The sequence below is a fragment of the Cryptomeria japonica genome, chromosome 11, assembly GCF_030272615.1.
Source record: "Cryptomeria japonica chromosome 11, Sugi_1.0, whole genome shotgun sequence".
NCBI lineage: Eukaryota > Viridiplantae > Streptophyta > Pinopsida > Cupressales > Cupressaceae > Cryptomeria > Cryptomeria japonica.
In genome coordinates, this window is record NC_081415.1 from 508451954 (window position 1) to 508467416 (window position 15463).

At 35.6% G+C, this 15463-nt stretch overlaps 1 protein-coding gene across 3 annotated transcripts in view; it reads left to right on the forward strand.

Moving 5' to 3' along the window:
• The first annotated feature begins 1867 nt into the window (after nucleotides 1-1867).
• LOC131068367 (uncharacterized) overlaps nucleotides 1868-15463 on the forward strand; it is a 32731-nt gene continuing 19135 nt past the window's right edge. Inside the window, exons 1-2 of one of the 3 annotated variants that reach the window (XM_058003553.2) lie at nucleotides 1868-1970; nucleotides 10441-10709. The gene's annotated coding sequence lies outside the window, so the exon portion shown is untranslated. The remainder of the gene's footprint in view (nucleotides 1971-10440; nucleotides 10710-15463) is intronic. The other 2 variants (XM_058003555.2, XM_058003554.1) reach the window with 2 other exon arrangements.

Here is a 15463-nt window from a genome sequence, read left to right on the forward strand (position 1 = left end):
TACGCCTAATGTGGACTTGCAAAATCTCTTCCAAGTGGTTTTCTTTATGAAGGGTAGCAAGTGCATAGGATGTGTGCAAATCTATTCACACCTAGTGGTTATATGTTGAAGTGACTTCTTGATTTTGAAGAATAGTGAGCAATTCTAGCCTCTAGGTTTGTGTTGTTTTCTTTGTCCACAATTTTCTTTTCTTTGTTAGGTGAGAGTCATTGTTGATCTTGAAAGATTGTACAAGCTTTGGTATTTGGAAAACTATTCACATTCTTTACATAGATTAATGCATAGGAGTTTCCTAGGAATACAATATGCATCATATTTGAAACAAAAGCCTATTCAATTATGTGCAGTCTTTCTAGTTGTGATGTACCTTATGTACATCATTAGGAAAAGGGTGTTGTGATCATTGCACAAGAAATAATCATTTTAATTATGCATAATAAAAATTTAATTATGATCCATCAATAGGAGATGTGTTTAACCACTTTAAATATTTTTTGGGGTCCACTTGTAAAGTTGTATGTGACATTGGTTAGATATTTTATATGTAGATTGCACATTGGAAAAACTTAGCACCAAAAAGTCAATGTTGGAGTCAATTGTTTTGTGCAATCATGAATTTGAGGCACATGGTTTTACCTTACAAATTGGTTGTTTTGCGTGACCTTGAATCTATAAAAGAAAGCATATGTGTTAGTAATTAGGATTGGCTCATTGGTTGTTATTTGTATTGAACTCTCATGTTGCATGCATATGTGAAGCATGGCATGGGATGTGTGGTTACATGCTTGCATAGATGGAGGATGTATAAGAGGAGCTTGATGTTTTAGAAGTATTTATGGAGAGTAATTGAGTGTATTTTAATATTTTTCATTATTGAATAATGCATTGAGCGTGGATGCTTTTGTAGGCCAAGTTCTTCCCTCTTTAGGGTTTTTCTTGGGTATCTTATGGTATGTCTTTAATCTTTACATTATGGTTATTCTATAAGATTTCATGCATACTTTTCTCTCAACGGGTTCTCTGCAGAATGGTTTGATCAACTCAATATTTTTTCTAGCATAAATACCCACAATGTACCCATTTGATTCTATCTTTATGGAAAACACTTCTAGGCTCAAATAATTTCTGCTATTCATTTTCCATTAATTTACATAGAGGGAATGCCTATTGGTGTAATTACAATATAATACTTATACTTTGCAACAAAATATTTTAGTTATTGATAATGAGCATTCAAATGCACCCCCCCCCCCCCCCCCCCCCCCGCTTACAACATGTGGGATATTGTTCTAACTATGCTTGAACACCGTAGCTCTTTACTTTGTTTGTAGGGCATCTTCCTCCTTATTGCTTTCCCTATGCTCACTTCTCCAACACTCCTTTAGCACGAGCACTGCATCTCCTACCTCCTATTGCAGCGTATCATCTTTGTTACTGCTTGCCTATCTCTTCCTCTAACCTCTCTTATGTGCCTACTACATATTCTATCAACTAAAGCGAGACTATTACTTCAACACACTATTTCTAGATATCCTTGAGAAAAATTGAAACTTGATCTCCAACATGAGAACCAAACACACATACAAGTATATCAAATTTATTAATAATATATAATTTTTAATTATAACAATAATTATTTTGTGTATTGACATAAAAAATATATTATATTTTTAATCTTTATATTGAATATTTTTTTCAAATTATTGTTTGTTGACTTCAACCACAATGTATATTTATTCGAAATTCATTGGAAATACAATTTATAACAAATTTATTAATAATGATATAATTTTTAATTATAATAATAATTATTGTGTGTATTATCATAATAATATATTATATTTTTTATCTTTAAATTGAAGATTTTGTTCAATCATCGTTGGTTGGCTTCAACCACCGTGTATATTTATTCGAAATTTCATTGGAAACAAGATTGTCATAGAAAGAGGCGGGCGCATCTTGAGTTGCAGGTCAGTACTTAATTTAATACATTTGGTTGAAATACGTTTGTCACGATCAAATTCCTGCTAGATAGGATGACTAATTTTTTCATTAAGAGGAATGCATTTTGTGTGAGTATTGACAAAATGCTTTATATTATACATTTAAAATTTAATGGAAACATATTACCACTCACCATTACTTTGGAGGCAGCTTGAATTTAACCCTAAATATTTCGCTTCTGCAACTTCCATGGTGATTTTGGAATTGTGATGAAACCTGGCTGCTAAACTACTTGTTTTTATTTTTTTGTCCTAAATCATTTTTTATTACTCCGTTTGGTGCAATTTTCTTTTTTGCGGCAACTGAGGGGTATTTCTTTGATGATATTCACCTAGAACATTTATGCAGATTTGCCTATTGGGATATGACGCACCCAGCAATTTGGGTGCAATATTTTTTATCCAAGTTCAATATTTTATCATGTCTATGACTGTTTAAACTCGGGCCTATGCTTGTTAAAGTTTTTTTTTCTTTTGTTACCTGAGCTCATCCCATCCAATGCCTAATAGTATTATTATTATTTTTAGGTCTCTAATTGTATTATGTATTGCACAATAGTGTATTCCTGCGTATTACACCGTTTTTTAAGTTAAACCCTAAACCCTAGATTTCAATGACAAAGGTCTATCTAACTGCTAGAATGAGACCTTGTAATAGGCAAGTAATTTGTGGCATTTGCAAGTTCGACCACTGGATTTAATAATATATCGTAACCATATTTTAATTTGAAGGGTTAATTACAAAGCACAAGCTCCATCTCTTTTTAATATCATGGATACCACGAGTATCACTTGTAGTTGTATATCTAGTTTGCAAGCTTGTTTAAATAGGAAATACATAGGTTTGTAATCCTCAATCATACAACTAGTAGGTTTCCTTAGCAACCCATTCAAACTTTAGTCGTTATGTGAAATGGCCATAATGCTTTCATAGGGTATCTTATACATTTCTTGCACATCTCAAGTGAGATTAGAGACTGGTGACTATTATGTCAAATTTGATTTTTTATTTTAACTTTGAGATTTTAAAGCTCAGGTTTGAAATGTTGAAGTTCACATATTATGAAGCTTGAATTCAAAGCAAAGTTGCAGAGAAATTCTCTAGCATGGGGCATGCACCGGATGGAATAAGGAAAGTAATCTGGTTTGCACGAGAATAAAATCTAACTGTAGGAAGAATCAACCCTGCCTGATGAATATAATAAGTCTAATGGCCTAACCTCTGCATCACTGGTGATTGAATGTTGCTTTGAAGGTTATAAAAACATTTATTTTGTCAAAGATGTAGCATTTACCAAGAGTCAAGGCTCAAGACTATGGAAGTTTCTCACTGCTTAAAATGCTTAGGTGCTCATTCATGGCTTCGGATAAGGTCATCGAATCTGGACCATCCTTTGATTTGCATATAAATATATCTTGATGATTTTGTAACATGCCATATCTAAAACAGTGCGAGACACACAATGGATTTCAAAGAATTGATTAATAACCGAATGAGCAAGACGCTCATAAAAAATACAAGAGTATTTACAAGAATAGCAAGTTTTTAATAAGAAACTGCTGAGAAGATCGTAGAAGATCTTACTAAAATAGAATATACACTATTGAGCATTAATACTAAAATTAACATTATTTTAATATTCTAATACCCTCCCTTAATGCTCAATCTATTAACTACACCTATAGACCCCCTGAATTTTACAAATTTATCAGGACCAAGGGGCTTGGTGAAGATGTCTGCTGGCTGCTCCGAGGTAGGAACATACAGCAATTGGATAGATCCGTCTTCAACCAGCTGTCGAATATAGTGACAATGAGTTTCCACATGCTTGGTTCTTTCATGGAAGACTGGATTCTTGGCGAGTTTGAGCACTCCCTGATTATCATAGAACAAGGGAGTTGGACCTGCCTGGAAGACATGCATATCCGCAAGCATTCGTCGAAGCCAAACCGCCTCACAAGATGCCTTAACTGCTCCCCGATACTCTGCTTCTGTCGAGGAGAGAGCCACTGCCTGTTGCTTCTTACTAGTCCATGTGATAGCACTAGATCCCAAACTAAACACATACCCTGCTGTAGATTTACGGTCATCAATCGAACCTGCCCAGTCAGAATCTGTGTAACCACTGAGTGTAGGATCAGAACTCCGAGTGTACAGAAGTCCATAATCAGGAGTGCCACTCACATAACGCAGCACACGCTTCGCTGCTATCTAATGATCAGCCTTGGGAGCTGTCATGAAGCGTGAAATGTAGCTCACTGCAAAACTGATGTCAGGTCTAGTGGCAGTAAGATAGATGAGACTGCCCACTAGTTGCCTGAACAAAGATTCATCCACAACTGGTGAAGATGACTGAGCTGAAAGTTTGAGCCCCAGTTCCATAGGAGTAGAGACAGGTTTGCAATCCTGCATTCTGAACCTGTCCACAAGACTTTTGACATACTTGGACTGAGAGAGAAAGATACTGTTCTCGGTCTGCCAAACTTCAACTCCTAAGCAGTAATGTAGAAGTCCCAAATCTGTCATATCAAAGGTGCGGCACAAATCCTGTTTGATCCCAGTGATCAAATGTGTTGAACTGCCAGTAATGATTAAGTCATCCACATAGACAACCACAAATAGAACATCATTACTAGTATGCTTGATATATAGGTTTGCATCAGATGGACTCCGTTGAAAACCATGATCTGTCAGGTACTTATCAATTTTCATGTACCAAGCCCGAGGAGTTTGTTTCAGACCATAGAGTGCTTTGACTAGTCTACAGACCTTCTGTTCTTGACCAGCAACCTTGAATCCTAGGGGTTGCGTCATGTAGACTTCTTCCTGTAAGTCACCATTCAAAAATGCACTCTTGACGTCCATCTGATGGACTTTCCAACTGAACTGAGCTGCCAAGGCAAGAATGAGCCGTATGGTACTCATTTTGGCTGTAGGAGCAAAAGTCTCCTCGTACTCAATGCCTTCTTTCTGTGAGAACCCACGAGCAACAAGATGAGCCTTATACTTGTCTAGGGTTCCATCAGCTTTGTATTTTACTTTGTACACCCATTTGCAGCTAATGGGCTTCTTCCCTGAAGGAAGAACAAAAAGGGCCTAAGTGTGATTCTTCTGAAGACTCTAGAACTCAGCTTCCATAGCCTATTCCCACTCAGGTATACCTTTAGCCTCTGAATATGTCAGAGGCTCAAAAACTTTGTGTATGTTAGGCATGAGAGCAAAATTGACTGTATGCTGCTGTTTGCTCTTATTATGGGAGGTTATACCCTCAATGAGCTCAGTATCCCTGAGATCACCAATGGTCTTGGCCCACCATTTAGGCCGGAGAGTAGAAGTGCTAACATCTGGAGGAGCTGGAAGAGGCTCAGGATCAGGAACAGGAGCAGCAGGAGGATTATTCTCCAAAGGGAACTCAGGTAGTGCATCATCGAAAATAGATTCTGCATCATCCCTCCCATCAGGCGAACCTAATGGAAGAAGAACACTGTGAGGCTGATCCTTAGAACACTGCTCAAAAGAAGGGGACTGAAAGAATCCTCTGTCTTCATCAAATACAACATCACGACTGAAGATAAGACGTTCAGTGTCTATATCTATCAGTTTGTAGGCCTTATGGTGATCACTGTATCCTGTCATCATGAGTTTCTGACTTTTGGAATCCAACTTGGAGTGCTTAGCATCTGGAATCCAAACATAGGCAATAGAGCCAAAAATCTTCAGGTGGCTGATCTTAGGCTTCCGACCAGACCAAACCTCTTATGGAGTCTTCCCCTTAACAGCCTGAGTAGGGGAATGGTTAAGGAGGTAGACAACAGTAAACACTGCTTCAACCCAATACTTATTCGAAACACTCCTGTGTTGTAACATCGAGCGAGCCATCTCAACAACCGTACGATTGCGACGCTCAACAACATTGTTTTGCCGAGGAGTGTAGGGTGTAGTCAATTGGCGTTTGATGCCATGGGTATCACAGAAGTTGGAGAATGCAAAAGAACAAAATTCCCCCCCATTATTTGTCCTAAGAGTAATGATGCTACATCCAGACTCTTTTTCAACGAAGGACTTAAACTTCTGAAAGATACTAAATACATCCGATTTGTGTTTAAGAAAGTACACCCACATCTTTCTACTAAAATCATCTACAATAAGCAAAAAGTATTTGCAACCAGTAACGGAAGATGTATTCATAGGACCACAAATATCAGCATGAAGTAATTGAAGTACCTTAGATGCGTGCCAAGACTTTCCATGTGTGAATGAAGTCCGATGTTGTTTGCCAGCTTGACAGGCGCCACATACTCCAAGATGCCGAGTCTGAATATCAGGTAACCCTGAAACAAGTCCCTCCCGAGATAGCTGAGAGAGATACTGAATGTTGAGATGTCCATATCTCTGATGCCACAAAGTGCTGAGAGGAGAAACACGAGCTGCCAGAGCCACTTCAAGAGAATCACTAGTGTCAAGAAGCCTATATAGGCCATGATCCTCTAGACCAACAACAACAATAAGACGAGTCTCCTGATCAATGATGGAACACTTGTGAGCACTGAACACCACATCTAGCTGAGGAGAATTCCTCATAATCTGACTGACAGAGCAGATTAAGTTCCATACCAGGAACATAGTACACATTCAGGAAGATGAGATTCCTGCCACCAGACTGTATCTGAACAGTGCCTTTGCCAACAACTGTATACTCCTCACCTCCACTAAATACAATGAAATCACTGAAAGATGAGAAGTCTGTAAACCAGTCACGCCGATGAGAAAAATGACATGACGCACCAAAGTCGATGTACCAAGCAGAAGACCTGGCATGATCTAAAGACCTCTTAACCATAAAGGCATAAAAGGCAGACTCCTTATGCTCGGAATGTTCAGCAACATGCGCCTTCTGGTGTGACCCTCCCTGCTTCTTTTGTTCAGAAGCGAGCCTCTGACGACAATCTTTCTTCATATGGCCATACTTGTGACAGTAATTGCACTGCACATTCTTCTTCTTAGCACCATCCTGTGTTTGAGAAGAGCCTTTCTACTGAAAAGACTGAGAGGACTAAAATTTGCCTTTATCCTTGTGAAAGGATTGGGTTGTGAAGGCATTTTCCGAGGAGGCTGACGTAGTACCACTACCAAACTGTTGTTTCCAACGATCCTGCTGTAGAAGTTTGGTGCACAATTTTGAAAACTTCAGGTCAACATTAGTTGAAGTAATATTGAGGGTCTCAATGAAGTGTTCATATGATTTCATAAGACTTTTCAGAGTGATTACTACCATGTCTTCTTCCTCCATAGTCCGACCAATAGCTTCAAGCTGATCTCGAATGTCCTTAATCCTCGTGAGGTGTTCCTGTAAGGATATGCATTTGTCCATCATAATGGAGAATAGTTGATTCTTCAGAAAGAATGCTCGGCTCTTGTCAGATGTCTCATGCAATTCCTTCAGATGCTTCCAGATGTCAAAAGCTGTCTTGCCGAAAGGAATTTGTGGTAACTGATCATCAGTCACGGAGAGTTTGAGAAGCATAATTGCCTCCCAATTGCATTCATCAAACTTATCTCGATCTGCACTAGGTGTGCTGGTCAAGACACCTATATTCGAAAATGGTCAACATACGCTATTTTTAGATGTTGTAATTGTTGCCATTAAAGCGTTGATTGCCTTCTAACATCAGGTTGGTTAGAGAAGCCATTTGCACGTTTCCCAAGGCATGAAAAATGACATGAAGAGACAGGTACAACTGCAACAGGCACAGATTTCAAGATAAGTCCCGGTTGATCCGAAAAAAACTGATAGGTGCCTGAAAGTTGAGAGGAAACTCGGAAGGAATCTAAAAACCAAATTCAAATCCGTTGGCTCAAAAATTGAGGTATGAAAAACGATGCACCCAGAAAAATCAGACAACTACCCAGATTAGGATTTGAAAAACCCACCAAGAATATGCTGTTTGAATGTGAATCCACGGGCTCAAAAATCGAGGCACCTAGAAAATTTTGACAACGACCCAGTTGAGAGCTCAAAAAACCCAGAAGGAATCTATAATTGAAAATTTTTTCTAACCTGAAATAAAGGGTATAAACCCTAGCCGAAAACTAGAAACCCTAGGTCGTGAAAAAAATTAGCAGAGCCGCCAGAAAATTTTGAAATCCGCAGTAAAAAAATGCGAAAATCGTGTTGCAGATTTAGAAAACGCGAACAAGAATCGCATGAAAACCTCCAGAAAAAAGAAATAAAATTGCGCACGCTGTATGAGAGTCGAGAACAAGCGCAAAAAGCACAGACCCAGAAAAACGGACGCGAAAAATCGCGTTTTTTGAGTTAGCAAACAAACTCGGGTAGAGGAAAAAAATACTTAGAATACAAATCGCGATTTTTGTAGATGAAAGCCCTTAGGATGAACGAGAATGATTTCGAAAATTTTCAAAAAAGAAAAATTTCGAAAAAAATTCACCTATAGCTCTGATACCATAAAACAGTGCGAGACACACAATGGATTTCAAAGAATTGATTAATAACCGAATGAACAAGATGCTCATAAATAATACAAGAGTATTTACAAGAATAGCAAGTTTCTAATAAGAAACTGCTAAGAAGATCGTAGAAGATCTTACTAAAATAGAATATACACTATTGAGCATTAATACTAAAATTAACATTATTTTAATATTCTAATAATATCAATGGTTCAAGAGCAACTAAAACATTTTGAGATTTAAACACATTCATGAATCATTGTGTCTCATTCAATGAAGTCCTACACATTCATAATATTCATTGTTCTAGCTACTAAATCATCTACCATATTTGCCCATTTAGGAAACATTTAACGTTGGTCACTTGACCAAGTTAGCCACAAGCTCCATAAATCTCGATCAAGCCTTTATTCTAATGTAACTTTCATTACAAAATCATCTATGAGATAAAATAAAACAGTAAATTAAGCGTCGCATGTAGCAACTAAAAATTCTTGTCACTTATCCTAATTAATATTCTTGCTTTCTCTAACAGTGAACTAGGGTGTTCCTATGTGTTCTATATACCCTACCTCATGTTTTGCTCACTAAGGTCACAAGATATAAGTTCTTAATCCTCATGTTTCTAAAACATGTTTCTTAAAAATGATCTAACGCTTAATAATTGGTTCAGTTACTCCTAAACATCATAGAATTGACAGCTTGCTGCATGGACATGCTATATCTTTTTTTTTTTTTTCTGCATTCACATGACCGAGCTCTTATAAGAGATAGCTCCTTTTTAAGTACACTGATCTCATGGATCTAGCTTTAAATCATCATTTTAAACAAGGCCGAAAACTTCTTATTTTTATCTAATATGAAATTTATGATCACAACAAGAGCTCCGTGAAAGGAAACCTTTCATCTCACCATTATAATTATACCACATAAGGCTTCCATATGCCTAAGATCCTATTAAAGCAAGATAGTTTAATAGTAACATAATATAGACTCATTATAGAATACTAAGGTAAGGTTTCAACGTGCCCTTTTCTTGCTGCAGAATTCTATCTCTACCGGGCTCATTAAGATCTATAAGAGGTCAAGTGTCATGTATATGCCTTATCAGGGTACTGTGTCTTATGAGTAATCATACTTTATTCTTGTGTTTGCCAGGGCTGTTACTCGTTGTTGTGAACATGTTTTAGGATTCCAAGGCCATCTAAAGATTTTAAGAACCTCTTGTAATCTTAATGTAGATTTCTGAAAGCAACTTTATCTCATACTGCTTCATCCACTCTTAAACATTGTTACACGGTCAATACTAAAATAAGCATGCTATTTTGCTCCAAAACAAGGGAGGTTCTGTCATCATCCTTATCTTCCTTGAGGAAAATTTTGTAACATGAAAATGAATGTGTCCAGCTTTAGGCATTATTACTACACCAATCAGAACAAGGTCAAACCTGACCAGTAACAAATATTTAGAAGTACATATCTCTAATCCACTAGAAGCATGAATCATAATCTTGCATTAGGCTGGTCAGCTGTCAAATACACTGAACAGGGGCCTAGATAAGCTGTCAAATACAGTGAACAGGGGCCTAGATAATTGGCTGGCCCTATGTAATGTCCCTAATTTTGCTAAAGTGACATTATTAGTCCCTGGCTACATATAGGCAGGAGAGGAGACTAATGTTTTCGGTTTGCAATTAACAAGATTTCGGGAAGCGTGTCAGAAGAAAAATTAAACCGATTCCCTATAGTTGATAGTATTTTATTTTCTAATTGCAATTTTCTCAGTTTTTATGTTTTTTTTATTGGCCCATGGCATTTTCCCTGAGGTTTTAATTTTTTTATATTCGAAAATTAAATAGAAGCTAGTATTTATAAATATTTTAGTTGAAGACTATAATGTTAGAAGCATTTTTATAAAACTACTATGTAAAAATCAGTTTTTAAAACTTTTTCTGGATACTTTAGGGCAGAGAAGAAGCAGCGAACATTCTGGATGCTGCTTCAAACTGCTTCAAAACCTTGTGGCCCACCCTGGCGTTCATGTACTCAACCGGATGCAACTGCGAAACAAGGAAGTGGCAAATTACAGCAGAGATTGCTTTGCATTAAATTACTTTCTTCTTCTGTTTGTGTTTGCTGGCGTCAATAGCTCAAGGCCGTTAGCAGACTATACGTTGGCAGCTTCATCCACAACTACCGACAGGAGCTCGCTAGATACCCTGCTTTGACTACAGGTTAGGTTCATTGTTTGTCTGATATCATTGCCAGAGCTGAATTTCCTGAAAATGTACAAGTTTGATTATAATATGTGTGCATTTACATTCAATTTTGAGTCCGAATTCTGAGTTATGTTGAATCTATAATACGTCCAATTCGTTCATGTTAGACTTTGTTGTGCAGAAATCTTTCTAGTCCAAGATTTAGAAACAGAGTATATATATTGTGATCCATGTCTTGTACAATTTCGGCATTTGGATCCTTTGTTTGAAAATTTGTTTAAAGCATGAAATTTTTAGAGGGCGACTTATTTTTAATTGAGGTTTGAGTGGATTCAAAGAGCCGGAGGGTTCTTTCCTCGCCACATAAAGTTGGAATAGTTCTATGATTTACAACAGATTCTGTGGCTCTTCCAGTACATGTCTTATGGAGATCTGAATATGGGGTTTTGCCATAGTTTTAGGTTTATGTTTATTCCATTCAATTAGCTTTTAATACCAGACAAGTTTTCTGTGGATTTGAATTTTGGGTTTTACCGTAACTTTATGTTTTATTTTTTTATATCATACCATTCAAGTACGCTAAAACAACTTAATATCATATGTGGTGAAGCTCAACAAAGAGCTAAAGCGGGGAGGGTTTTTCGATATTATGGCCACAATCTCAAGGGATCTGTACTTTATATAATTCCATATCAGAAAGCACTTTCTTTACTCCTTATTTTTATATTTAGATCGTTGTACAGGATTGAGTTCAGCTTCAGTATCAGCAGTTTCAACTAGCTAAGTCTCCTCCAGTTTAAGCACCTTCAGTAGTTCTTCCACGACTATTTTTTCATAAGTAGCACCAACACCTCCAAGAATAATAGGAGCAATTCTGGTTTTTACATAAATCACATTGCCCATTTCATTTTCTTTGATTATCTGCCCCCTGTTCCTCTTATAAGGCACCACATCACAGCTAGCATTTCCATAATACCTCCCCCCATTTCTAATTTCTTATACATTTTAATTTATTTTTCAAATATTATATTATATTTAGACCACCATCCCCAAATTGTGCAAAAAATTCCACCTGTCCTCAAAATCTGTCCCCAAGTCCCCCCTTTCCAAAACCCTGCTGAACCATGTTTACTTTTGTTGGCATATTTTAACTCTATTTTGACAATATTAGACTATCACGTCACAACAATTCGATATTTTTCAATGTCTGGAAACCTTAACCACATCAAATGTATCTTTAATAATCTAGTTCTTCATTTCACTCAAAACTCTCAACATTACATTGATAAATAATTTGTACATTGGTTTCTTTGCATTGCTAAATTCTTTTTAAATTTTCAATTTGTGATATTTTGCATGAATGGGAAACTTCACCACATTGTATTTTTCATTGATTTAACCATTAATCCATTGACTACAAAATTATGTAACTTCAAAATTATGCAATCTTTTAAACTTCGCATTATAAACCTCTACTCATGAATTTGTGGGGCTTCAATCGTCACTTTTCCTTCCATCAATACTCTCCTCTCCATCCTAGAACCTACTAAACTCATACTTTCCAAACCAATAACAAGCCTTCTTTTTCATACTCTTTCAATAGAAAGGTTCCCATAGTTAAAATATTCAAGGACCCACATCTCCCATTTTATAGTTCTTTACAGTTCATGGAAAAAAATTCCAGCATTCTATATAAAGCTCCATAAATTCTGAGCTTCTCATGGTCTAACCTTTCATAATCTCTTGCATTCGAACACAATTAATATCTGTTTATACAAGGTATTAATTGTTAAAAACAACTTTTATATGAACAGAGAAACACAGAATTCTTATTTAAAATACAAACCACTTCATTATCTTTCAATTTTTTCCACCCCATTCAACACACCGACATCTATAAACATTTCAGTGCTGAAATTTTCAAATTCAAAGTACAAAACTAAATAAACAATTAGCATGTAGATAGAAGTTTCCAACTAAATGCCTTTGTACCCTGATTCTATGGAAGCATTTGATGTCTGGTGCTATAACAAAAACCATTTGATCATTTCTTTCAAACTCTACTATGTGCAAAATTATTCCCTGCGTCTTTAAATCCGAACAGAAATATAATAACTCCAATAGAAGAGCTTGTTCAGCCAACTCCACCAAACACTTTATCAGATCAAGAGGTGAGGTATGTACCATAGAAATGGCCTCCAAGTGAGCTCCTTCTTCCATGAAAGCAATATTACCATTCATGATCAGACCATTTTCAAGTGAGGTCCAACCTTGATTCAATAATGTTGATGCCATACCACTTTCAACAACTTTGGTCATCAAGTCAAAGCCAGGTGGTTAAAGGAATGATGAAATTCCATAGCCTGGTGCAAAGTCTGATGAATCCAAATATTAATCACCCGGAAGAATCACCTTTTGCCTAATCTACTGAATCCACGCCTGGGTCTGGATCACGAAAATATGGATCACGATCACTATCTATGGATATCTCTCTATGATATGCACATAAATAAACAATCTAGGCATATTGTCGTAGTAGAGACTTGAATATATAGGTTGAATTTACCACTTGAATCATAACATTTGCAAAGTAAGTACTTTGAACTTTAGAGTTATATCTAATGACTTTCTTAAAGTGCATAACATTAGTGCTCTGCCTCTTATTCAGTAGTTGCAGATGGAAATCATTGACTGTTTGAAAAGTCTATTAGACGAAAAGTCTATTAGACAAAAAGAAAACGATCATAGAAATAAGATAATACACATTTTTTGAGATCCCTGACTCACACAGACAAACACCGGAAAGTATAAGAAATTTAAAGCTAAAAGCCTGCAACAAACTGCATAAAAAGCCATTTTTGGTGTTAGATTTAAACATTATTCATATTTATAATTAAAATAGTAAGATATATATTGTTTTATTGTTCTTGTTTTTGGATTAATTGTATGTACTCTTTGCATCAATGTTTAGGATCACACTCTATGATCTATTGTCAAGATTCTTCTGCTCTCTAACATCCTGATGATGGATCATACAGTGTGATCCGTTGATGCAAAAAACTACACAAAACTACATGCAATTGAATCCAAAAGCAGCAACAACAATAAAATTTCATGGATTGTGGAAATCTACTAGCATTAATAATATATTGTTGATTGTTTATATGAATTTTTTTTGATACAATGTCTAATTTTAAATTAAATCTAATATTTTTATATAACAATCGTAATTGAAAGTCTTTTTTGTTAGTCCTCATTTTCATTTATCTCTTACAAGACAACACATGAACACCACATGAAAATAATCTCTTTTCAAATTAAAAAAAACTACTGAATTTTATTATTATTATCTCGTAGAAGTGTATATTATCTTTAAATTTGATAATTATATCTACATTTTTTCTATTTATTATTGGGAGTAAGGGGTCTAGTTCGTTTAATTTTTCATTTATTCACCAAGCTTTTCTTTTAGTCTAAATATTGCAGGTCATTGGCTCTTCCAAGGTGGTAATTATTTGACAATGCTTTGGCATGATACTGCAAAAGCTTACAACTTTCTTATAACCTTTAAGATCCATTGTATTACCAAGAAAACAAACAAAAGCCCTCTAATCATTCATCTCAAATTCAGTTGCTAATTTAGAACAAAAAAAGCTTTAAAACTGATGCACCAGGATTTCTTCTTTATTGTAGTTTTAGGGACTTGTTTTTGTTACTAGAATATATTCGGTTATTTTGGGCTTCAATCTCTAATATAGTAATCACAACATTGAAAACAGAAATGCTGACTAGCATTGCATTTATGTTTTATGCTTGTATTCAATCAGTACCATCTGCGTCTCTTGTGGTGCTTCAGTGGTTTCCATAACATTTATTGCTCTGTTTTACCTTTCAACGTAGTTTACTCATCTTCTGATATTAAAATTTATTACTAATTTACAGTACTTCATTGTGTATTTCTCATGGTAGTTGAAACTTCAGCCCTTTAAGCTCATCACTAGCATTTGTCTTTAATATTTCTAATATGCAAGGATATTTTGAATCAAATGTATCTTTCTTAGTTTTATCTAGCATCTAATTATGTTTATGTGAATTATATTTAGTTTAAGGCTAAAAATAAAATATGTATATATTTATAATTTTTGTAGTTTTCTCTGCCGTTGCTGCTTTATATACTTATAATGAAGAATTTTTTTTCCACTATTTCATACTGCTGTTGTCGATAAGAACAATGAAGTTTGTATGGTTGTAGCCAAAACGTATCCAGCCACTGAAAATTGAAACAAGCCCATGTAATTTGTAATACCTGAGTGATCCAAAAACTCAAAATTCTAGTCAAATCCTTTGCATCTATATTACACAATCCTTGACAATCAGTCAATGATAGAGCCTTTTTACAATTTTCCATATACTTAACTATTACACTATAACAACTCTCTACCATATGCAGACAAACCAGATTTATATTTGAACTTTCTGTTCTTATGAATATCAAATCAAGTTTTCTTATGTTCTTATTGATAGTAATGTTTCTGCTTTCATATAACAGATTTCTACAATAAAATTATGTTTCTGCTTTCATATAACAGATTTCTACATCGTAAAATTATAAATCATTTTGTAAAATTGTTGAAAATTGAGGAACTCAGAAATGAACATTAAAACCCCTAAATGTAAATCCTGAAACTTCTTGTAAAATTGTTGTAAATTGAGGAACTCAGAAATGAACATTAAAACCCATAAATGTAAATCCTGAAACTTCCCCAAAA